At 46.8% G+C, this 23,724-nt stretch overlaps 1 pseudogene; it reads left to right on the top strand.

The window, feature by feature from the left end:
• The first annotated feature begins 2 nt into the window (after positions 1–2).
• Positions 3–20,770, top strand: LOC123375838 (annotated as a pseudogene).
• Positions 20,771–23,724: the final 2,954 nt, after the last annotated feature.

Genomic DNA, 23,724 nt, shown 5'->3' with positions numbered 1-23,724 from the left:
AGGACTGCAGGCATCAGAGGTGGGCAAGACCCTGGCTCCCTGCAGTCCCTCCCCAGCACCCCATGAAGGTACTTAGAGACTGTGACTGAGTCACCCCGTAACCTTCTCTTCATTAAGCAAAAGAGATTGAGCGCCTGAGTCTCTCACTAGGCGGCAGGGTTTCTAACCTTTGAATCAGTCTTGAGGCTTTTTTCTGACTTCTCTTTCATTGATAACATCCTTCTGGAAGGGCATTCACCAGCATAAGCCCTTGGAGAATGGCATTAAATTGGAGTAACACCACAGTGAATCAGGCAGGCGCTGTGAGGCGCTGGATGGGACTGGTCCCCAGACCGGGTGTCTGTCTGTCAACATCCACCGGCCAATGTCAGAAGATGAGATACTGAGCTAGATGGACTTTGGTCTGACCCAATATGGCCGTTCTTATGTGCCACCATCTTCCACCCTGGCACTGTTCAATTTAGAGACAGGGAGAGGAGAATTTTCAGAAGAAAATCTGATTAAGCAATTCTCTGCTCAGTATGACTAAGGATATCTCCATTTACTGTACACATTCACATAACATTGCCCATGCTTGCATTTTATCAGGAGATTGGCTACATTTGATGCAAAGCCTCAACTGCTGGAGTAACGTGATTATATGAGACTCTCAGCTTCCATGACAACAATAAGTAAGTTTCTGGCATTTATGGTTGTTCAGAAAAGAAAAAATGTGACCCAAGTGCATCCTAAAGATTGAAAACCCAGAAGGTGAATAAACAGAATCCAAATTTATTTTTTTTTAATCATGGTTTTGGAACCAATCTCTTGATTTTTATGGGACCTGACTCAAGATTTTTGCACTCTGGAGGGTCATAATACTGAAATTATATAGTACAAACTGTTCTGTTTGCAACACATTTGTGACCTCTTGATAACCCTCTTATTTTTCATATAGAGTTTAAATAAATAAAAGTAAACTGAGTTGTGGAGTTTTATTTTTGATAAATCTGGGAATTAGAGCGACAGCCATTCCTGTGTTATTATTAGAGCTGGTCCAAATTTTCAAAAGAAATATTTTTGCTGAATTTGCTGACTGGGCCAAGACAACACAGAGCCTAGAGCTAGGTTGCTTGACGAGACATGTCTGCTGATGCACAGCCTATCTTGTGTAGCATTTATGTGTGTGTCTGTGAGAGAGCGACAGGCAGACAGTGCATGCAGGTACCCCTTCATGGGCTACAACTCTGCCTGACACAACCTGCCAGGTGTTGCCGTTGTCTTTGGCAGTACGCTGTACTCTAGTCGGAGCAGGCAATATAAAACTCAGCGTAACATTTCTCGTCAGGTTTAGGTCACAATCATCCACTTTTTCTGGGTACTAGACCTGCATGTTGGGGCATCATTAAACCAAGGCTATTTTTAAGGTACATGCAGGCCCCCATGGGGGTGGGGTGGCAGCAGCGCCTTGGGGAGAAGGGGCAGTGTGGGGTGGGGGACTCAGGGAGAAGGGGCAGGATGGAGGCACAGCCTTGGGGAGAAGGGGCCGCGTGGGGGCAGGGGATTGAGAAGTAGGAGCGGGATGGGGGTAGGGGTTAGGGAGAAGGGGCAGGGTGGGAGCAGGGCTTTGGGGAGAAGTGGTGGGGTCAGGGCCTCAGGGAGAAGGGGTGGTGTGGGGGCAGGGCCTCAGAGAGAAGTGTGCCAGGCTCAGATATAATGACATGGGCCTATATCTTCAAAGGGTGTCTAGGCAACTAACGCTCAGTGATAAGATTTAGACCCTGGTCCTTGTGCCAATGGGCAGGCAATGTAATTTCCAGCCTGGCACATGTCAGGGGGCAGGGGCAAACAGCGGTGCGTAGGAGATGGATAAAGAAGGACCAAGGTTACAGCCAGCTGGTTGTTTACTGAGGTCCCCACTTCAGCAAAGTGCCTTGACTTCAGTGGAACTTGAAGAGCTTCAGTTGCTTAGAACAGGAGTACTTGTGGCACCTGCAACAGGGTGCTGGCTAGGAAAGGCAAGCCAGGCCCGTTAGCCCTGTTCAAGAGGAAAAAGGGTTAGTTGGGCTGGCTGAGGGGCCACGCCCTAATTACCAGAGTGGCTCCACCTGCAGGTCTGGGTAGCCAGCCTGCCCTATAAAGCTGGCTAAGAGACAGGAAACGGAGGGGTCTGGGGTCGAGATCCCTGCTGGCTGGGAGGCTAGTAGTCTCCAAGAATGTTGGTCTCTGTAAATACTTGTAAATAATAGGTGGTGGGTGTTATATCCTTGGGGGCAGCCAGTTTAGGAAGAAATCACTTGAGGCCAGACAGCAGACAGCTAACAAAACCACCATTTTATTTACAGACTCAGAGAACTCCCCCAGCCGGCTGAAGCTGGCTGAGCTAACCCCTAATAATCTAACTCAGTTACCATAGGAACCAAAAACCATAACAACCAAATACACAACATATTCCTCCCCCCCTAATAAGAACATCCCCTAAATAAAACACACACTAGACTAGAGAAGGAGGGTAGACTGCCTCCATTCCCGGCTAAACCCTGGGGATTATTTTGCCCCATAACCATGGGTTCGCCCTAGCTAAAGATCCAGCCGATGAGGAGGCCTTCTGTCTCTAGGTGGATTACGGCGAACTTCTGGTGTTGTTGCACCCGAAAGTACCATGGGCTCAGGGTCCGCAGCACGAACGGGTGAGGAGGTGGTATCAGCTCGTGCTGGGCAAAGGGGCATCTCAGCCGCCGGCAGTAATGGAGGAGGATATTCAAGAATAGGTGATTTGTGATTCGGTGTCTCACCAGAAGAGGTGAAGTCAGACCCCTCAATTGCAGATGTGTCCTGAGGACTGGCATGACCTGGCAACAGCTGATCTACATGTCGCTGCCAGGTAAGATTCTCTGCAGTCCGGACTGTGTAGGAAACAGGTCCTGTTTGAGTGATGACTGTGGCCGGGACCCATGTAGCTCTGGAAGTATAATTCTGAGCCAAAACTGGCTGTCCTGGGCTAAAGGTTCGGTCTTTTGCTCTGGGTGCCCGTCTGATGACTTGATATTGCTGCTGATGTTGCACAGTTTGTCTGGGTTCAGAAGGTTTCAGCAGATCAAAGCAAGTGCGCAGCTGTCATCCCATCATTAGAAAGGCCGGAGATGCCTGGGTCGTAGCATGAGGTGTGTTTCGGTAGGAAAGTAAGAAGGTGTCCATATGCTTTTGACTGGAGTGTTGTCCCCTTGCTGATTTCAAAGCGTGTTTCATTGTCTGCACAAATCTTTCAGCTAATCCATTGGTGGATGGATGATATGGTGCTGACGTGATGTGGTGTACCCCATTTGCCTTCATAAAATTTTGAAACTCCTGAGAGACAAACTGCGGTCCGTTGTCGCTCACAAGTTGTTCTGGCAGACCAAAATGACTAAAGAGTCCTCGTAGTTTTTGGATAGTACTCTCTGCAGTAGTGGACTGCATTATAGAGACTTCTGGCCATTTAGAATGGGCATCTATTGCCACCAAGAACATGCTTCCTTCAAGGGGGCCAGCAAAGTCAACATGAATACGTTGCCACGGGTTTTCAGGCCAGTCCCATGGGTGTAGGGGTGCCCACTGGGGTGCATTCCTCACACCCTGACATGACATACAAGCTTTTGCCTTCTCTTCAATAGCACTGTCCAATCCAGGCCACCAAAAATAGCTTCGTGCAATTTCCTTCATGCGCACTATTCCACAGTGACCAGAATGTAGCTGTTCTAACAGCTGTGATCTCAGTGGTGGTGGAATAATGACACGTCTCCCCCACAACAAACAACCAGATTGGACCGATAACTCCGTCCTTCTGCACATGTAGGGAACAAGGTCACATGAGACCGGAGAGGTTTGTCGAGATTTTCCATGCATCACCAGGTCCATAACTTGGGACGATACTGGGTCAACGCAGGTTGCCTTCTTTATCTGAGTAGCAGTGATGGGTGTATTCTCTACCTGTTCAAAGTAGAAGATTTCCTTTTGGGCACTATCTTGATGTTTGACCGGCAAAGGCAACCTTGAGAGGCCATCTGCATTGCCGTGCAGAGTGGATTTCCGATATTTGATTTCATATGTGTGTGCTGAAAGTAACAATGCCCAACGTTGCATACGACTAGCAGCTAATGGGGGAATGCCTGTGCAGGGTCCAAAAATTGACGTCAGAGGTCGATGGTCTGTGAGAAGAGTAAACTTTTGCCGAAACAGATACTGATGAAAATTCCAAATTCCAAAAACAATTCCTAATGCCTCACGTTCGATTTGGGCGTAGTTAGTTTCTGCTTTGCTTAGAGTGCGTGAAGCAAAAGCAATAGGTCTCTCTTCTCCCGAAGGCATAAAGTGTCACACGACTGCTCCCACTCCATAAGGGGAGGCATCGCAGGCCAATTGTAGGGGTAAGGATGGATCAAAGTGCGTTAGAACTTCAGAATTTAGCAATGCATCCTTAGCTTTGTTAAATGCAACATCACAGGCTTCAGTCCACTTCCAGGCCTTGTTCTGCCCAAGGAGCTCATGAAGTGGTTTTAGCAGTATGGCTAACTGTGAGATGAACTTTCCATAGTAGTTCAGTAGTCCTAGAAACGAGCGCAGCTGGCTTACATTTCGAGGTGGGGGAGCCTCCACAATAGCTTTAACTTTTGCAGGGGCCTTATGAAGACCTGCAGAATCAATGATGTGCCCCAAATATTCAACAGAGGGCTTGAAGAATTCACACTTGTCTTTGCGAACTCGTAGGCCATACTCTTCCAGTCTTTGTAGGGTAGCCTCTAAATTCTTTAAGTGATCCTCTTCATTTCTTCCAGTGACCAGGATATCATCCAGATAGCACTGAACTCCTGACAAGCCACACAAGATCTGGTCCATAGCCCTCTGGAACAGGGCGGGAGCCGATGTGATTCCGAAGGGTAGGCGACAGTATCGATAAAGCCCCTTATGAGTCACAATAGTCAACAGCTCTTGGGACTTTTCATCGACGTGCATCTGTAAATATGCTTGACTCAGATCAATCTTACTGAACTTTTGTCCCCCAGCCAGGCCTGCGAAGAGGTCATCGATGCGGGGAAGCGGGTATTGCTCTGCACACAACACTGGGTTGACAGTGACTTTAAAATCACCACAAATCCGGAGAGAGCCATCTTTCTTCACTATTGGAACGATAGGAGTGGCCCATGAGCTATGGGTAACTGGTATTAGGACTCCATTGGTGACCAGGCGCTCCAGGTCCGCTTTGACTTTCGGCCTGATGGCATATGGCACAGTTCGGGCTTTCAGATATTTTGGTGGACTGCCAGGTTTAATGTTCAATCTCACAGTGATTCCCTTCATACTTCCCAAATCATCTCCAAAAACAGCAGCATGTTTCCTTAGTATAGGGGTTAGACTGGTTTCTTCTTTAGTCATCCGGTGCACTTCTGCCCAGTTCAGTTGAATCTTCCCAAGCCAAGACCTACCCATTAAGGCTGGGTAGTTACCTCTCACCACAAACAGTGGCAATTTAGCCACCTGTCCATTGAGCTCCACCTTAACATCAATAGTGCCCAGCATAGGCACAGCTTCTCCCGTATACGTCTTCAGAACAGTTTTTGTTGCCTTAAGTGGAAGATGCTGTAGCTTTTCTTTATACACAGTCTCGGAGATCAGTGAGACGGCTGTACCGGTGTCCAGTTCCATGCGTATACGTTTGCCATCCAATAACAGGGTTACCCAGTATTCATGTGAGCCCACTGCCAAAGACAAAACATGCAGTGGGACTTTCTCTTGCGCTGAGGTGTCACCTTGATCATCCTGGGTCTGCTCTAGGGTATGCAAGGTTCCTCTTTTTGTCAGCCAAACCACAGGCCTCCTTTTCTTTTGTTTACAGGCACACTCAATGTGTCCCTTTTTGCCACAGTGTCGACACACCAGGTCCTTACACCAGCATTCTGATGCCTGGTGACCCAGCTTACCACAGCGGTAACATTCTTGACTCTGCACCATTTTGTGGGTCAGTTCTTGTGACACTTTTTGCACCCTAGGGGATGCACCGATGTATTGCGCCTCCCTTGTAGCCAGTTCCATGGAGACAGCAATATCAACAGCCTTCTGTAAGGTAAGCTGAGCCTCTGTCAGTAGGCGCTTCCGTATAGCTTCACTGTACAGGCCACACACTAACCTGTCACGCAGGGCATCATTTAACATCTCTTTAAATTCACAGTGTTCTGCTAGCTTTTTTAAAATGGCTACAAATTGTACAACTGTTTCATCTTCCTTTTGGTCTCTTTTGTGGAACCTATATCTTTCAGCAATTACCAGTGGTTTTGGGGAAAAATGGGACCCCAGGATTTCCACAATGTCACTGTAAGATTTAGTCGCTGGCTTAACAGGGTGTAGTAAGCTGCGTAGCAGGGAGTAGGTTTTAGCCCCTACAACACTTAAGAATATTGGCACCTTCTTCGCTTCTGTAATGTCATTTGCAATACCAAAAAGCTCAAAACGCTCAGTATACACATGCCACTGCTCTATATTCTCATCAAAAGGTTCCAGTGGCCTGGTCAGAGTAGCCATGATTTTAGTTTCACTTTCACAGTCAGTGCAAACAAGCAGTATTTTTATTTGTTTGTTTTGTACCTTGACTTCTACTTCCTTCTGTTACTGGAGCAGCACCAGGATCCCATCCATCGTCGCCACTTGTTATATCCTTGGGGGCAGCTGGTTTAGGAAGAAATCACTTGAGGCCAGACAGCAAACAGCTAACAAAACCACCATTTTATTTACAAACTCAGAGAACTCCCCCAGCCGGTTGAAGCTGGCTGAGCTAACCCCTAATAATCTAACTCAGTTACCATAGGAACCAAAAACCATGACAACCAAATACACAACAGTGGGAACGGACACAAACAATAAAAGGACACGGGTGCGGTGCCTCAGCTGGTCTCTGGGTGTTTTTGGTGCCTAGACTGGTGTTACATGTGGGGACTCATCCAGGATTTGACGCCTGCGACTGTGGTTGGTGACCCTGGAGATGGAAGAGACCCTAAAATGGCTGGTGAAGCAGCAGGAGGAGATGAAGCAGACCTTGGTCAATCTCCAGTTGGCCCAACAGACCGAGAAGCAGGCCTTCCTGACCTGGCAGGTGGAACAACAATGGAGCCTGCAGGATTTTATCAGGGAGCAGACCTGAGCTCCTCCCTGCTCAGAGCCGCATGGTAAGCGGGCGGGGCTGCGAGCTCCGCTCCCGCCGAAGCCATGCCGCCGCAGCACTGTCCAGGGGTCAGGGTAGCTTCTGGATGCGGTGCGCTGAGGCTCCGAGAGAGAGGAGAGGTGGGGGTAACCCACAAGCGGCCCTGGACAGAGCTAATGCGGTGTGGCTCGGGCGGGGCCTGAGCTCCTCCCCATTCGGAGCTGCGTGGTAAGCAAGGCCGGCTCCAGCCTTGGGGCAGCACCTTGGGAGGGGTTGACGATCGGGGTTTGTTTTTGTTGTTTTTGGTTTGGCCAGGCGACGCTGGGGGGGCGGGGACTTGGGCGGTGCGACGCAGCGCTCAGATAGGCGGGGACTTGGGTGGTGCTGGGGAGGGGGCGGGAGTTTGGGGGGGCGGGGACTTGGGCGGCGTGACGCAACGCTCGCGGGGGCGGGGACTTGGGCGGCGCGACGCAACGCTCGGGGGGACGGGGACTTGGATTGCACACACCGCATCCTCACTCCTCCCCCCTCCCTCCCCTGCCTCCTGCCTGTGGCAATCAGCTGGCTTGCAGCATTCAGGAGGGAGTGGGGAGGAGCGAGGACATGGCACGAAGGCTCCCCCTCCCTCCCCTGCCCCCTGAATACCGCAAGCCAGCTGATTGCCACGGGCAGGAGGGAGAAGGGAGGTGCGCTGCGTCCTTGCTTCTCCCCCCTCCCTCCTGCCTGCGGGAATAAGCTGGATTGCAATGTTCAGGGGGCAGGAGGGAGGGGGGAGGAGCGAGGATTTGGCATGCAGGCTCCCCCCTCTCTCCCTCCCCTGCCTCCTGCCCACAGCAATCAGCTGGCTTGCAGTGTTCAGGAAGCAGGGGAGGGAGGGGGAGCCTGCACGCTGAGTCCTTGCTCCTCCCCGCTCCCTCCTGAACACCGCAAGCCAGCTGATTGCCACGGGCAGGAGGCGGGGGGGGGGAGGGGAAAGGTGCGGGGTCTGCCGGCGGGCGGGAGGCATTGTGGGGGGGCATAGGGGAGCTGATGGGGGGGCTGCCAGCTGTGGACAAAGCAGGAAGCCAAATGACGTTATAGCAAAGCATTGCACAACTTTAAATGGAGCATGTTCTGTAACTGAGTAGGGACATAAGATCAAAACAACGTTAAGCGAGAGGACGTTAAGTGGGGAGTTACTGGAGTTTCTTGTAGTGGGGTGGTCAACCCGTTCCAGCCCTGAAGGGGTTAAAGCAGCCCTGGAGATGGCTGCAGTTGAGAAATGCTAGGCTGATTGGGGGAAGCAGCCACAGGTGGTGCCTGGCCACAGCTGGCCCTATAGGAGGGCTGAGGGCCAGAGACTGAAACACTCATTCTCTTTAGCTTCTTGAGGGAGAAGGACCTGGCTGCCTGGGAGCTGAGGAGGGTACCTAGGGTGGAGCAGTGCTGGGGAAGGGCAGAGGGAGCTGGGGAGCTCCAGCCTAGTAAAACCCCAGGCTGCAGGCCTAGTTAAAGCCTACAAAAGGGTACTAGGGCTGCAGAGGAGCAGCCCAGAAATAGGCAGAGGCAGTTGGTCCAACCCCCCTTGCCAATGATGAGTGGTTTACAGACTGCAGTTTGCCCCGGTGAGTGGGGGCTAGATGATGGCTGGCAGTAGCCACTGAGCAAGGTGGGTTTAGAGGGTTGGGGGTTCCCCAGAGAGAGGAGACTCATATTGGGGGTTACTGCTGGGGCAGAACCCCAGGGGAAAGGGCACCGGGGTCCAGGAGGGACACGGGGCCAGCGGCAGGCAAGACACCGACCTGCAGAGGGCGCTCTGTGATGGAAAATAGCGAATTCTCTGGACAACTAGCAGGAGGCGTCGTGTTGGTGAGAGTCGTCACCCCGCCACATTTCTAAATCATATTACAAAACAAGGGAAAACTCAAAACCAAATCTCAGATCACCAAATATATAAAGTGGATGAATCCACGTTATCAAATTCTAAAACAGAAATTATAGGCATTCTTAATGGTATTTTTTTAAGGCTAGAGAAACCAGTAGTTGTTACCTTAATTATTCAAATTTGCAGTAAAGATCCAATTAAAATAGAGGATTTAACTTTATGGAGATACAGAAATGTTCCATTTGGTGATCATAGTAAACTACCCAGTGTCCCCTACAGTGAAACTAATGCACAAAGTCTCAATATTATTCTGTTCACCAGAAAAAGATCTCTATTGTGGTTGTTTTGCTTTACTTAATGTGAATGTTGGTGAGTTGGTTAATGAAATCATCTCCTGTTTTTTCTAGGGAGGGCTGTGATTGGAGTTGAGAACGAGATGAGCCAATCATGAAGGACTATAAGAACATGGTGTTTTTACATCCACAGTAAGCCAGATATAATCTCCATATATGATGCCACAGAATGGACGAGGAGGACTGGGAGTCCAATAACAACACTTATGACACAGGTGAGGAGCATTCAGATGACTCCAGTCATTCCTCTGAGCGGGTGGGTCACAAATCTAGCCTCCAGCTGGAGGTAGACTTAGACTACTCTCAACCATGAAGTCCTGGTTGTAGCCCTGCTGGACCTTCAGGTAGGAAAGAACTCCCTGTAGAATAGCAGTGTGAAGACGAGGAAACCTATGAGACCTACTACCAGAAGTGAGGTGAGACTACAGCTGGGGTCTTTGTCACCTCCAACACCAACTTTGACCTGCAATGTGAAGATGAGGATCTGGAGTTCTACTCCTCTGAGGAACCTCAGGGAGGATTAAGTGAGGATGATGAAAAGATCATTCTTGTTGATGCTTTTGATGAGGAGGACCTGGAGGCCATCACTGGAGAAGCTTTGCCTTATAGGTGCAAGAAGTGTGGTGCCTCTTTCCAGGATTTGGGTGAATTACAAGAACACAACCAGATCCATCTGACAGAGCATTCATACCAATGCCCCATCTGCGGCAAAGAGTTCTTCCATGCTGCAAACTTGCGAATGCACAAGCTCATTCATTCTAGTGACGGGCCACACAAGTGTCCAGAGTGTGACAAGGGGTTCATCCGCACGGCTGATGACTGGAGGCACCTACGCAATGTGCATAAGATTGAGTGCTCCAAGGTAGTTTTGGGAAATGGCATGGTTAGGAACCTGTTATATCCTTGGGGCAGCCGGTGTAGGAAGCAATCACTTGAGGCCAGAGAGCAGACAGCTAACCAAAACCTCCATTTTATTTACAGAAATAGAGAGCTCACTCAGCCGGTTGAAACCGGCTGAGCTATCCCTTAATAGTCTAACTCAGTTGCCATAGTAACAAAACCCATGACAACCAAATACACAACATATTCCTCCCCCCTAATAAGAACATCCCCTAAATAAAACACACACTAAACTAGAGAAGGAGGGTAGACTGCCTCCATTCCCGGCTAAACCCTGGGGATTATTTTGCCCCATACCCGTGGGTTCGCCCTAACTAAAGATCCAGCCGATGAGGAGGCCTTCTGTCTCTAGGTGGATTACGGCGAACTTCTGGTGTTGTTGCACCCGAAAGTACTAGGGGCTCAAGGTACGCAGCACGAATAGGTGAGGAGGTGGTATCAGCTCGTGCTGGGCAAAGGGGTATCTCAGCTGCCGGCAGTAATGGAGGAGAACAGTCAGGAACAGGTGACTCATGATTCGGTGTCTCACCAGGAGGGGTGAAGTCAGACCCCTCAACTGCAGATGGGTCCTGAAGACTGGCATGACCTGGCAACAGCTGATCTACATGTCGCCGCCAGGTAAGATTCTCTGCAGTCCGGACTGTATAGGAAACAGGTCCTGTTTGAGTGATGACTGTGGCCGGGACCCATGTAGCTCTGGAAGTATAATTCTGAGCCAAAACTGGCTGTCCCGGGCTAAAGGTTCGGTCTTTTGCTCTGGGTGCCCGTCTGATGACTTGATATTGCTGCTGACGTTGCACAGTTTGTCTGGGTTCAGAAGGTTTCAGCAGATCAAAGCAAGTGCGCAGCTGTCGTCCCATCATTAGAAAGGCTGGGGAAGCCTGGGTCGTAGCATGAGGTGTGTTTCTATAGGAAAGTAAGAAGGTATCCAGACGCTTTTGAATGGAGTGTTGTTCCTTTGCTGATTTCAAAGCGTTTTTCATTGTCTGCACAAATCTTTCAGCTAATCCGTTGGTGGACGGATGATATGGTGCTGACGTAATGTGGTGTATCCCATTTGCCTTCATAAAATTTTGAAACTCCTGAGAGACGAACTGCGGTCCGTTGTCACTCACAAGTTTTTCTGGCAGACCAAAACGACTAAAGAGTCCTCGTAGTTTTTGGATAGTACTCTCTGCAGTAGTGGACTGCATTATAGAGACTTCTGGCCATTTAGAATGGGCATCTACTGCCACCAAGAACATGCTTCCTTCAAGGGGGCCAGCAAAGTCAACGTGAATACGTTGCCACGGGTTTTCAGGCCAGTCCCATGGGTGTAGGGGTGCCCACTGGGGTGCATTTCTTACACTCTGACATGACATACAAGCTTTTGCCTTCTCTTCAATAGCACTGTCCAATCTAGGCCACCAAAAATAGCTTCGTGCAATTTCCTTCATGCGCACTATTCCACAGTGACCGGAATGTAGCTGTTCTAACATCTGTGATCTCAGGGGTGGTGGAATAATGACACGCCTCCCCCACAACAAACAACCAGATTGGACCGATAACTCCGTCCGCCTGGACATGTAGGGAACAAGGTCGGGTGAGACCGGAGAGGTTTGTCGAGATTTTCCATGCATCACCAGGTCCATAACTTGGGATAATACTGGGTCAACGCGGGTTGCCTTCTTTATCTGAATAGCAGTGATGGGTGTATTCTCTACCTGTTCAAAGTAGAAGATTTCCTTTTGGGCACTATCTTGATGTTTGACCGGTAAAGGCAACCTTGAGAGGCCATCTGCATTGCCGTGCAGAGTGGATTTCCGATATTTGATTTCATATGTGTGTGCAGAAAGTATCAATGCCCAACGTTGCATACGACTAGCAGCTAATGGGGGAATGCCTGTGTAGGGTCCAAAAATTGATGTCAGAGGTCGATGGTCTGTAAGAAGAGTAAACTTTCGCCCAAACAGGTACTGATGAAACTTCCTAATTCCAAAAACAATTCCTAATGCCTCACGTTCGATTTGGGCGTAGTTAGTTTCTGCTTTGCTTAGAGTGCGTGAAGCAAAAGCAATAGGTCTTTCTTCTCCCGAAGGCATAATGTGTGACACGACCGCTCCCACTCCATAAGGGGAAGCATCGCAGGCCAATTGCAGGGGTAAGGATGGATCAAAGTGCGTTAGAACTTCAGAATTTAACAATGCATCCTTAGCTTTGTTAAATGCAACATCACAGGCTTCAGTCCACTTCCAGGCCTTGTTCTGCCCAAGGAGCTCATGAAGTGGTTTTAGCAGTGTGGCTAACTGTGAGATGAACTTTCCATAATAGTTCAGTAGTCCTAGAAATGAGCGTAGCTGGCTTACATTTCGAGGTGGGGGAGCCTCCACAATAGCTTTAACTTTTGCAGGGGCCTTATGAAGACCTGCAGAATCGATGATGTGTCCCAAATATTCAACAGAGGGCTTGAAGAATTCACACTTGTCTTTGCGAACTCGTAGGCCATACTCTTCCAGTCTTTGTAGGGTAGCCTCTAAATTCCTTAAGTGATCCTCTTCATTTCTTCCAGTGACCAGGATATCATCCAGATAGCACTGAACTCCTGACAAGCCACACAAGATCTGGTCCATAGCCCTCTGGAACAGGGCGGGAGCCGATGTGATTCCGAAGGGTAGGCGACAGTATCGATAAAGCCCCTTATGAGTCACAATAGTCAACAGCTCTTGGGACTTTTCATCGACGTGCATCTGTAAATATGCTTGACTCAGATCAATCTTACTGAACTTTTGTCCCCCAGCCAGGCCTGCGAAGAGGTCATCGATGCGGGGAAGCGGGTATTGCTCTGCACACAACACTGGGTTGACAGTGACTTTAAAATCACCGCAAATCCAGAGAGAGCCATCTTTCTTCACTATTGGAACGATAGGAGTGGCCCATGAGCTATGGGTAACTGGTATTAGGACTCCATTGGTGACCAGGCGCTCCAGGTCTGCTTCAACTTTTGGCCTGATGGCATATGGCACAGTTCGGGCTTTCAGATATTTTGGTGGACTGCCAGGTTTAATGTTCAATGTCACAGTGATTCCCTTCATACTTCCCACATCATCTCCAAAAACAGCAGCATGTTTCCTTAGTATAGGGGTTAGACTGGTTTCTTCTTTAGTCATCCGGTGCACTTCTGCCCAGTTCAGCTGAATCTTCCCAAGCCAAGACCTACCCATTAAGGCTGGGTAGTTACCTCTCACCACAAACAGTGGCAATTTAGCCGCCTTTCCATTGAGCTCCACCTTAACATCAATAGTGCCCAACATGGGCACAGCTTCACCTGTATACGTCTTCAGAACAGTTTTTGTTGCCTTAAGCGGAAGATGCTGTAGCTTTTCCTTATACACAGTCTCAGGAACCAGCGAGACAGCTGCACCGGTGTCTAGTTCCATGCGTATAGGTTTGCCCTCCAATAAGGGGGTTACCCAGTATTCATGTGAGCCCGCTGCCAAAGACAAAACATGCAGTGGCACTTCCTCTTGTGAGGAGGTGTCACCTTGATCATCCTGGGTCTGCTCTAGGGTATGCAAGGTTCCTCTTTTTGTTGGCCAGACCACAGGCCTCTTTTTCTTTTGTTTACAGGCATACTCAATGTGTCCCTTTTTGCCACAGTGTCGACACACCAGGTCCTTACACCAGCATTCTGATGCCTGGTGACCCAGCTTACCACAGCGGTAACATTCTTGACTCTGCACCGTTTTGTGGGTCAGTTCTTGTGACACTTTTTGCACCCTAGGGGATGCACCGATGTATTGTGCCTCCCTTGTAGCCAGTTCCATGGAGACAGCAATATCAACAGCCTTCTGTAATGTAAGCTGAGCCTCTGTCAGTAGGCGCTTCCGTATAGCTTCACTGCAGAGGCCACACACTAACCTGTCACGCAGGGCATCATTTAACATCTCTTTAAATTCACAGTGTTCTGCTAGCTTTTTTAAAATGGCTACAAATTGTACAACTGTTTCATCTTCCTTTTGGTCTCTTTTGTGGAACCTATATCTTTCAGCAATTACCAGTGGTTTTGGGGAGAAATGAGACCCCAGGATTTCCACAAGGTCACTGTAAGATTTATTCTCAGGCTTAACAGGGTGCAGTAAGCTGTGTAGCAGAGAGTAGGTTTTAGCCCCTACAACAGTTAAGAATATTGGCACCTTCTTCGCTTCTGTAATGTCATTTGCAATACCAAAAAGCTCAAAACGCTCAGTATACACATGCCACTGCTCTGTATTCTCATCAAAAGGCTCCAGGGGCCTGGTCAGAGTAGCCATGATTTTTAGTTTCACTTTCACAGTCAGTGCAAACAAGCAGCTTTTTTTCTTTGTTTGGTCTTTACCTTGACTTCTACTTCCTTCTGTTACTGGAGCAGCACCAGGATCCCACCCTCGTCGCCAGTGTTAAGTCCTTGGGGCAGCCGGTGTAGGAAACAATCACTTGAGGCCAGAGAGCAGACAGCTAACCAAAACCTCCATTTTATTTACAGAAACAGAGAGCTCACTCAGCCGGTTGAAACCGGCTGAGCTATCCCTTAATAGTCTAACTCAGTTGCCATAGTAACAAAACCCATGACAACCAAATACACAACAACCCTGACATTAGCCCCCCTTCCCCCCCCCCTTGCACACTAAGCAGGAGGCTCCTGGGAGCAGCTCCAAGGCAGGAGGCAGGAGCAGCACATGGCAGTGGGGGGAGGAACAGCTGAATTGCCAGGCAATTGCTAGCCTGCTGGGTGGCTGCCACACAGGGAACTTAGCGGAAATGATTAGGGGGGCTGCCGGTCCACCCTGGTTCCAAGGCCCCACCAGCTAGCTCCAACAGGCTGCTCTTTCTGCAAGCAGTGGACAGAGCAGGAGGCTGCCAAACAATGTTATAAGGGAGCATTGTGCAACTTTAAATGAGCATGATCTCTAATCAGCAACTTAACAATGAAACAGCATTAACCGGGATGACTTTAAGTGAGGAGTTACTGTAACATAAGGGATACTGTACTGATTTTATTACTCATTTTCATATTCAATTTAGTAAAATATCAATTTTTAAACCGATCTGAATTTCCATTCTGCTTCCCTAGAGTGCTGTGGACTCCAAGCCCCTTGCCACAGAATTTAGGTCAAACTTGCTGCAAAGTTCATGGCATGGGCCATGCCTATACAATACCTTGCATCCGCAAAACAGCAGTCCCAACAGTTTTACAAGTCTTGGTCATGCTAGATTGTTTCAGTGCTTGGTATGAGGTCCTGAGTTCAGATCAATCTTAACTGCTTTAATCTACAGTGATTTACCTTGATTATTGATAGGATATTAACCATTAGTTTCTCAAGTTCATTTTAATTTCATCCAACAAAGTTACTGGCATTACAAAATTGCCAAGTACCACAGCTCCTAGTAACACTGCTGGGCACCATGGAATATAGATTCTGATCTTCCCAAAAGCACTAGTAAAAACCATGACTGTAAGGCTGGAGGAGAAAAAGAGCAGTTAGCCTGAGAAAATAAAGCAGAGGTCAGAGTAAATTGCCATACATCACTCCACACTGATCTAACAAGCCCAAGTGCACATACAGCCAAGATTTCTTCCCCAGCTCAGGACTCAGATACTGAATTTATCCCTTCTCATATTGCTTCCAGTAAATGTCCCAGAATTGGAAGTATGTTTATGTGTGTTGGACAAGTCCTCCATATAGCACAGTATTAATGAAAGAAACTGCTGTGTCCTTCCGTGGCTTTTAGACACTGATATACTGACCATTTTGGACCCAGAGCTAGAGGGACTCTGGCAAATTTGGACAAAACAAAAATAATTTCTGTGGAGGGCACCAGCTTCCTTCTCAAGGAAGTGATGCCAACTACAGTAAAAGCTGTTTTATCCAGCATGTTGGGGAAATGGGGGATGCTGGTAAGTGAAAAATGCTGGTTAACTAAGAGGGTGGGAGTTTGGGTGTGGGAGGGGGTGCGAGGCTGGGGGTTGGCATGTGGGAGGGCATGTGGGACACGGGAGGAAGTGCAGAGCATGGGCTCTGGGAGGGAGTTTGGGTGTGGGAGGGGGCTCGGGGCACCGGGTTGGGGCACAGGAGGCGGTGCGGGGTGCCAGATCCAGGGGGAGCTAATCTCAGGCAGCTCCCAAGTGGCGAGCTGTCCTGGCTGCTCCTAGGCAGAGGTGTGGCAGGCGGCTCTGCGTGCTGCCTCTGCCCGCAGGTGCCGCCCTTGTAGCTCCCGTTGGCCATAGTTCCCAGTCAATGGGAGCTGCAGAGCTAGCTCTTGGGGCAGGGATACCACACAGAGCCGCCTGCCGTACCTCCACCTAGAAGCAGCCGGAATAGGTCGCCGCTTGCGGGGAGCTGCCCAAGGTGAGCAGCCCCCGCATCCGGCACCCCCACATCCTCTCCCGTGCCCCTACCCACTGCCCCGAGCCCCCTCCCGCACCCAAACTCCCTCCCAGAACCCAGACCTCCTCCTGTGCCCCAACCCCCTGCCAGCCCTGTGCCAACCAGCCTATAAACCGGAATTTCAATGAAGATCAGAAATGCCAGGTTATAGAGCTTTCTGGTTGGTGAAGTGCCAGATAAAACAGCTTTTACTGTAATTATATTTGCCCTCTCTTCTCCCATTTTAGCTATTTATTATTGTATCTGGCCATGGAAACAGCTTGGGATGACTTTGTTGGTGGCCTAGTGTGCCACCTGACAGATTCAGGGTTTGGAAGTGATTTCAGAACCTTCTCTACTTAGCTCGATAAACATCAGACACTGCGGATCAGATGACCTTAACTGCATGTTGTAAATTCCTCTAGGTAAGATTTTGCAGCTCAAGCTAGAGAGTTCCTGTACCTCTGATTCCTTGAGTTGCAGTCACTGGCGTTCTCTTTGGATCGGGTTGAACATACTGTTCACAAAAGTCATCATATTCTTATTTAATTGACACTTCCAGATGCCCAAGCATCTCGCTTCGGAGTCAGACCACCAGGCAGGTTTCTTTTTTTAACCCATTCGTTATGCTTAGTAAAGGTTTCATTTCGCTAACCTTTTAATTCTCCCATTAAAAAATCATGTTGTTTGGAATACTTTCAACACTGTTACGCTCTCATCAGCACAATATCCATTCTACCATCTGTCACACCCCATACATGTATATCCTATCCCTTGTAAACAAGAACTGTAGCTTACAGCCATTTTAATAGCACTAAAATTATGTTATTTAGTTCATAGTCTAAATGGATGGCAAATCTGAAATCCAAAATTATTCTGTAGCTATTTAGGGACCGATATAAATGATTTATAGTGAGAAGTCACAGTGGCACATTTTTTCAGATAGGGACAATGTAAGTAGGGCCGTACAGGCATTTCACACCTCTCCTGACCCTGATTGATACTGTAGTTCAGCTGGGGTTCAAGAAATGTTTGGGCTAGCTCTTAGGATTTGTCTAACCTGAGCTTTTTCAGATTTAACTAACTTGGTAGAAAAAACGGTTGAGCTAAATCAGTGCAACGTCCTGGTGTGGAAGCAGTTCAACACCCCCACCCTCCCAATTTAAAACCCATTTTCTCTCTCTCTCTCTCATATTCAGCAGACTCTAACTTTAACCACCACTGAAGTCCACACTCCATGCTCGTTATATACAGAAATTGTGGCCAGTTGGTTTAGCAGGCACTATCTGGCAATGGACAGTTAAATGGAGATGTAGCTATAAAAACTCCCACACCCCAATCTGGATCTATGCTGGTTATGTGATATGTATGTACCTCGTGAACCTTGTAACCAATACATGCAATCTTCCATAACCCAAGCCTGACCCCAGATGTACAGTATCTTCCCTCTTAACTTGTGTAAATTTGATTTTAAACTAACTTTAATAAAAATTGTATTTTCCCTGTATTAAATGACTGTTTAGAACAGAGGGTCTCCTACAATTGCGAACTGTTGTTAAGATAGCAGGCTTCATATTGACTCATTTCCCCCTCTAGCCTTGATTCCACACCGTCCAATCCTACTGATTGATGGCATGAAAACCTATTAAAACAATATTAAGGAAACAAGCTAAGAATACGAGTGCAGCTGTTTAGTTGTGTTCCATCCCTTCTTTTTTTAACCTACCATTAGTTGCTTCTCTGATGAATTACATGCAGTTGTTCTGAATAACCCCTCCTTCCCTGCAGCGCCTATTACTTTAATATCTTCAGATTACTTTGCTTGGTTTTGTCCTCCTGAGGGTCTGGTACCCTTCTATGGTCCCATTGATGTAACGGGACTAATTGTATTTTAAGTCAGGCATATGCTTAAGTACCTTGCTGAATCAGGGCCTAAATGTTTGCAGATCTGTTTACCATTGATTATTCACCAAAGAAGTATCTGACAAAGACTTAAAGCTGGCAAGCAGCCAGGCAGGAAAGAGATTGTTGCTTTTTTCAGTTTAGGTAGTGAAAAAAGGCTCTGGATACGCCCCCAAAAGAATTCTCAGCTGGCTCCAATTTAGAAGCATTATCTCTTGGAGAGCAATGAACATTTTGCCATCATGACAGAAGCATCTCCATGAATCTCCTGAAACAGATTGAGAACCATTAGTCTAGAAATAGGCATGGTCTATACTGTAAGTTTCAGCAGTGCACTCGGTGCAAGCTCAGAATAAGAATGGAAGATGAGCTGAGAAAGAAAACTTTTGAAAAACTGTTTTTGTTTTTTGTTATTCCTTATTTTCAGTTTTGTAAAGTGAACTTTGTGCTTGTGAAAGGTGCTGAAATGATAATCATGAGACGGGAAGGAGCCTTTTATCTATGACACAGGCACAGTACAGTCAGTGATATAGCATATTTGGCCAGGTGACATTATTCTGATCTGGAAGGACCGGCTCTAAGGGTGAAAGGATAGTCCCATTCAATCTTCAGCATCAATGCAGAGAAGGCCAACAAGACACAATGGCAGTTGGCATGGCTTTGGTGATGTGAACACCTGTTTGAGGAAATGGACTAACAACAACTGATTTCACACAAACCACCAAACAGGTATATTTTGGGAAACTCTCAGTATTCCATTACTTATTCCGGGGGGCCACCCAGCATTTACTAGACATGTATATTTTAATCAGTTATCGAAAGGGACAGGGCAAACTACTGACCCTTTAAAATAGTCGTGTTAAAGTGTGATATCAATTAATATAGTTTTTCTAGAATGGGATAATCTCTTTAATTAAGGCCTGCACACAGAAACTGCACTAATTAAATTCCATTTAGTGAAATCAGCCTGTGGATAGGTACTTGTAAACTCAGTTATGAACTGAATTAGGCCAAATCAGTATTTGTCCACCTCAAATCTGTTTGAGAGCATCTACTGATGGGGACTGCACTTACTTAACTAAAGCGATTTAGATCATGAGTTAGTTAAATCAGTGCACTTGCTGTCTACAGACTCTAAGGGCTCAATTCACTGTTGCCCTGCACCAAGTGTAGCTATTTACATGAATGCAAAGTGGATGTAACAATCCAAAGTGCAAGACAACAGAGAATCAGAAACCCTTGATTTTATAAGAGTTTTCACAAAATTGCACACCTAATTTGCATACATAAGCAGCCAGTTAAAAGCATAGCAGACTGTTTGCATATATAGATGCACAATTTACACACCATGGTAATTATAAGCTCAAAATAGGTACTCACTTTATAAACACTAGGCCCTAAAAGCTAATGAGCTTACTGAACATACCTCATAGACAACCAAGCTATGTAGTTGTACTCACTAAGACCTGCCAATAGACTATAATGTTAGGGCTTAGGAGGAATCCTTGTTTCATACAGCAATCTTTCTTATTAACAAATTTGTTACACAAATGTTCTCATTCTGTTCAAGTGCAGTGTGAGACTGGCCTTAAGTTGTTGCCATCTGTTTAAGCATACCAGTCGCATGGAACGGTTGAGGTTGTAGATGGATCTGGCATCTGGCCTGGAAAGCTACTGTATAGCTTCTGCCTCCTGTCTTTGCAATATTTGCTTTTTCCTCTGTGTAGAGTGGGCCAAAGCAGGGATCTTTGACCTACGCTAGAAGCAGGGAAGATTGCCTGGCAAAAGAGGTCAACCATTAAAAACTAACGAGTGAGGAATTTGTAATGTGCTCCTATAATAAGATACTTGATACTTTGCTGAGCTGTCCATATTTGAAATAAGGCTTTATCAAACAGTGATCTCACCCCTACTTTTTAAGAGGGTTTATGTTGTCATCGGGAGACCCTCTGACAGAGTTTTCCCTCTTTCAGAATGGAAAGAAGGAGGGATTGGAATCCCTTCAAGGCTCAGACTCAACTGCAGTCTAGTGAGTGAATAAAATTTTATTACAATAAAGTTTTGGAACCAAACAGGAAAATACTACCTTTTCTCTTAATGTAATTGTTTCTTCTGTGTCAGGAACTGTGAGAATATGCTATTTGGGCATATCGACCTTGATACAGTAAGGATCATCCAGTGGGAAATGTACTGTGATATTGATAGTATAGATCTCTGAGATGATGTAGCCACCATGGTGACTTTACTGTGGGATGATCACGCTTTCAAGCCTCCTCTCGCTACATATATTTGTACAAGTTTTCATGTAAGAGAGAGCTCAAATTGGCTTGTGATTCGGGGAGTAACTTTAATCATGCTTATCTATTAGAGAGATATATCTGAGCTATTTGACTCTTATTCTGATTGCAACTGCTACCTTATGTGCCACCACAGTACTTTGGGATTTAAAGTGAGAATGCTAATTTGTCCTATAATGGGGGTCTGTTCCTGTTCAAGTTGACAGCAGAATTCCCTTTGACCTCAAGGGGAGCAGGAAAAGGTTCTTAATCTTAAGAGCCTTTTAATAATTGGATCATTTTTGATGGAAGAGTGTTTCCCATACAAGTGCTTTGTTGGCTAAGGGAAAAACGGTGCAAAGCTTTATCAAAAGGGTCAGCCCATTTTGTGGAGATGGTTTATGCAATTCAGCCCATCCTGTCTGAGAGAACTTGAGCTAATTTTATTTGCCTCTGAAGTCTTACCTACTTTTTGTATTCCTTAAAAAGTGATTGGTATTGGTAGCATTACAGAGATCTTTAAGCTTGTGCTTCACATGGGTTCTCTGTCTCTCCTGTTGATTAATACTGACGCGCTTGCGGGCAGAGGTTACTTCAGAATGTTGCTATGAACAAATATAATTAGATAGCTGTGTAATTTGTTCTGGAGATTTTTGTTTCATAGGTATTGTGAATTATATATGATGTATCTTATTTTATTGGAAGGGGAAATCAGGGTGAGAACACAGCATGTGTTTTTCTTAACCATCAACCCCAAACTTCAAAATGAAATTGCACAGGTTTCCTGTATAATATCACTTGATGATAATTAGCATTTATATAATGATATTCATTTTCAAAGAGTTTTGCAGTTATTAGCTATACTTGATTTCATATTTACAGCTCTTTCTTAATTTTTAAAAATAAAATGAACTTACCTGCTTTCTGGAGTCTGTCTACAGACTTTATGTGCAAAAATCATTGCTCCACCAGCCTGAAAAGAGAAGGTCCTTTCTAAAGTACAATTGTATTCAGGCTTTGACATACACATTGAGACAATTACAGCTAGTATGGTTCAGTGTATCCCATGCAGCAATATTCTCCATGGCAAATGTGTCAACTATATTAGTGCTTACCGTGCTACAAACCATGATTGTACTGGTGCACTGTGGGAAAATCTGGGCATTTATGTCATACTGCCTCAGCTGATGAGGCCAAATCCATAGGATTATGGGTGTTTTTCACATGTACTTTGAGATGTTTCCTTCACAGAGACCTGGAAAGTGGGAGGACTGGATAACCTAGGTACAGAGAGAGGATTAGTTGGTCCCATCTGCACAACTGAGTCACGTTAGAATCCAGTTACAACCTAGCAGTTGTGTTGCATCCCTGCCTGTGAGCAGAATGACAGTATATGGTATATGCAAAATGTTAAGGGCCATGTAGTAGTCACGAACCATGTGTGGAACCAGTATTGAGACAGCTTGGTTGCAAACTCATTTCAAAATCCGTCCAACTGAAATGCCTACAGCTGTGCAGGGCAAGACACAGCACTACGTTGTATCTGCAGGCTTATGTTCATACCTACAAATCGATGTGCACAAAAACGTGTTTGTGATTAGTAACATGCTTTCATGCTCTTGTGCACTTCTGAATACACTCATATGTTCTTGCAGTTGTGGACACAAACAGGCTTTGGCTCAGGTCCAAGTGCAGCATTAGACACTGAATTACACCATGCATCTGTATTTACACCTTATCTACTAATTACTCCTGGGGGAATTCTGTGCCATTGTGCACATGCAGAATTTATGTGCTGTAAAGATTCCCCCCCCCCCCCGAAAAAACGTTCTGCCAGAAAGGTGCTGCAGTTAATCCTTTCGCCCACCAGGGGCCGCTGTGGCACTAGAACAGAGAGCAGCCGCTCCTGGGTGGGTGCAGCGGCAGCTCCAGCTGCAGATAGGGAAGAGAAAGGAGCTGCATTCCCCATAGCTCCCTGCCCGTGGGGCCAGGTCCGGAGGCTCAGGATATGGGGGGAAGAACAGCATGGGGCACAGAGGGCTGCTGGGGGTGACAGACTGGGGTGGGGGGCTAAATGGGCGTGGGGGTGCAGGGACACATGGGGATGTGCCTAACTAAATGAGAGAGAATAGGGGTCAGCCAGGTGGCGGCTCCCTAACAATCCCTCCCTGTCCAAAAACTCCCCTGTTCCATACTTCTCCCACCCACACCCAACGACCCTCCAAGTTCACACCCAGGCTCCTTCCCAGCAATTACTTCCGCCTCCCTCCGCTCCTCCATTACCCCTGACTCCCCCAAGTCTTTGCATTGCTTCTGAGAGGTGTGGGAAAAACGGTTCTGTATTGTAGTTTAAATTAATTATTACTCAGAGTTATGCCTTGTAAGGAATCTGTTTGTCAAAAAACATTTCCTGAATCTTTTTTGTCTGTATTGTTACAGACATAGTTGTTAACAAGTATTTTGAAATAAATTGCCAAAATAATTGAAACTGGCATGATTATATTGTGTTATTTTGACCAATAAAATATGCAGAATTTTAAAATATTGTGTGCAGAATTTTTAATTTTTTGGCACAGAATTCCCCCAGGAGTAACTAATGCATACCACAAGACACGTGAGAAAGCCAGAACCTGGTTCCTTTAAGCCACTCATGGAGATACATGAGTGGCAATACAATATTTATTTCCGGGCTGTATTCGCTTGAGACATAACAGCTTTAATATCTCAGACATTGGGGAGTTCAAGGGAACACAAAACAATGTCCCCAATGTTATTTCCCTCTCTGTCCACATGGTATATTACAGCATCCAATTTGTAATCATTAGAAACGGAAACCTTTGCAAGTGTAAAAAATAAAACTAGACTCCCCATCCCAGGCCAGTTCTTGGCAAATATA

This window comes from Mauremys mutica, chromosome 8 (assembly GCF_020497125.1).
Source record: "Mauremys mutica isolate MM-2020 ecotype Southern chromosome 8, ASM2049712v1, whole genome shotgun sequence".
Lineage (NCBI taxonomy): Eukaryota > Metazoa > Chordata > Testudines > Geoemydidae > Mauremys > Mauremys mutica.
Note: the sequence above shows the minus strand (reverse complement) of the source record. Positions and strands in the feature narration are given on the sequence as shown.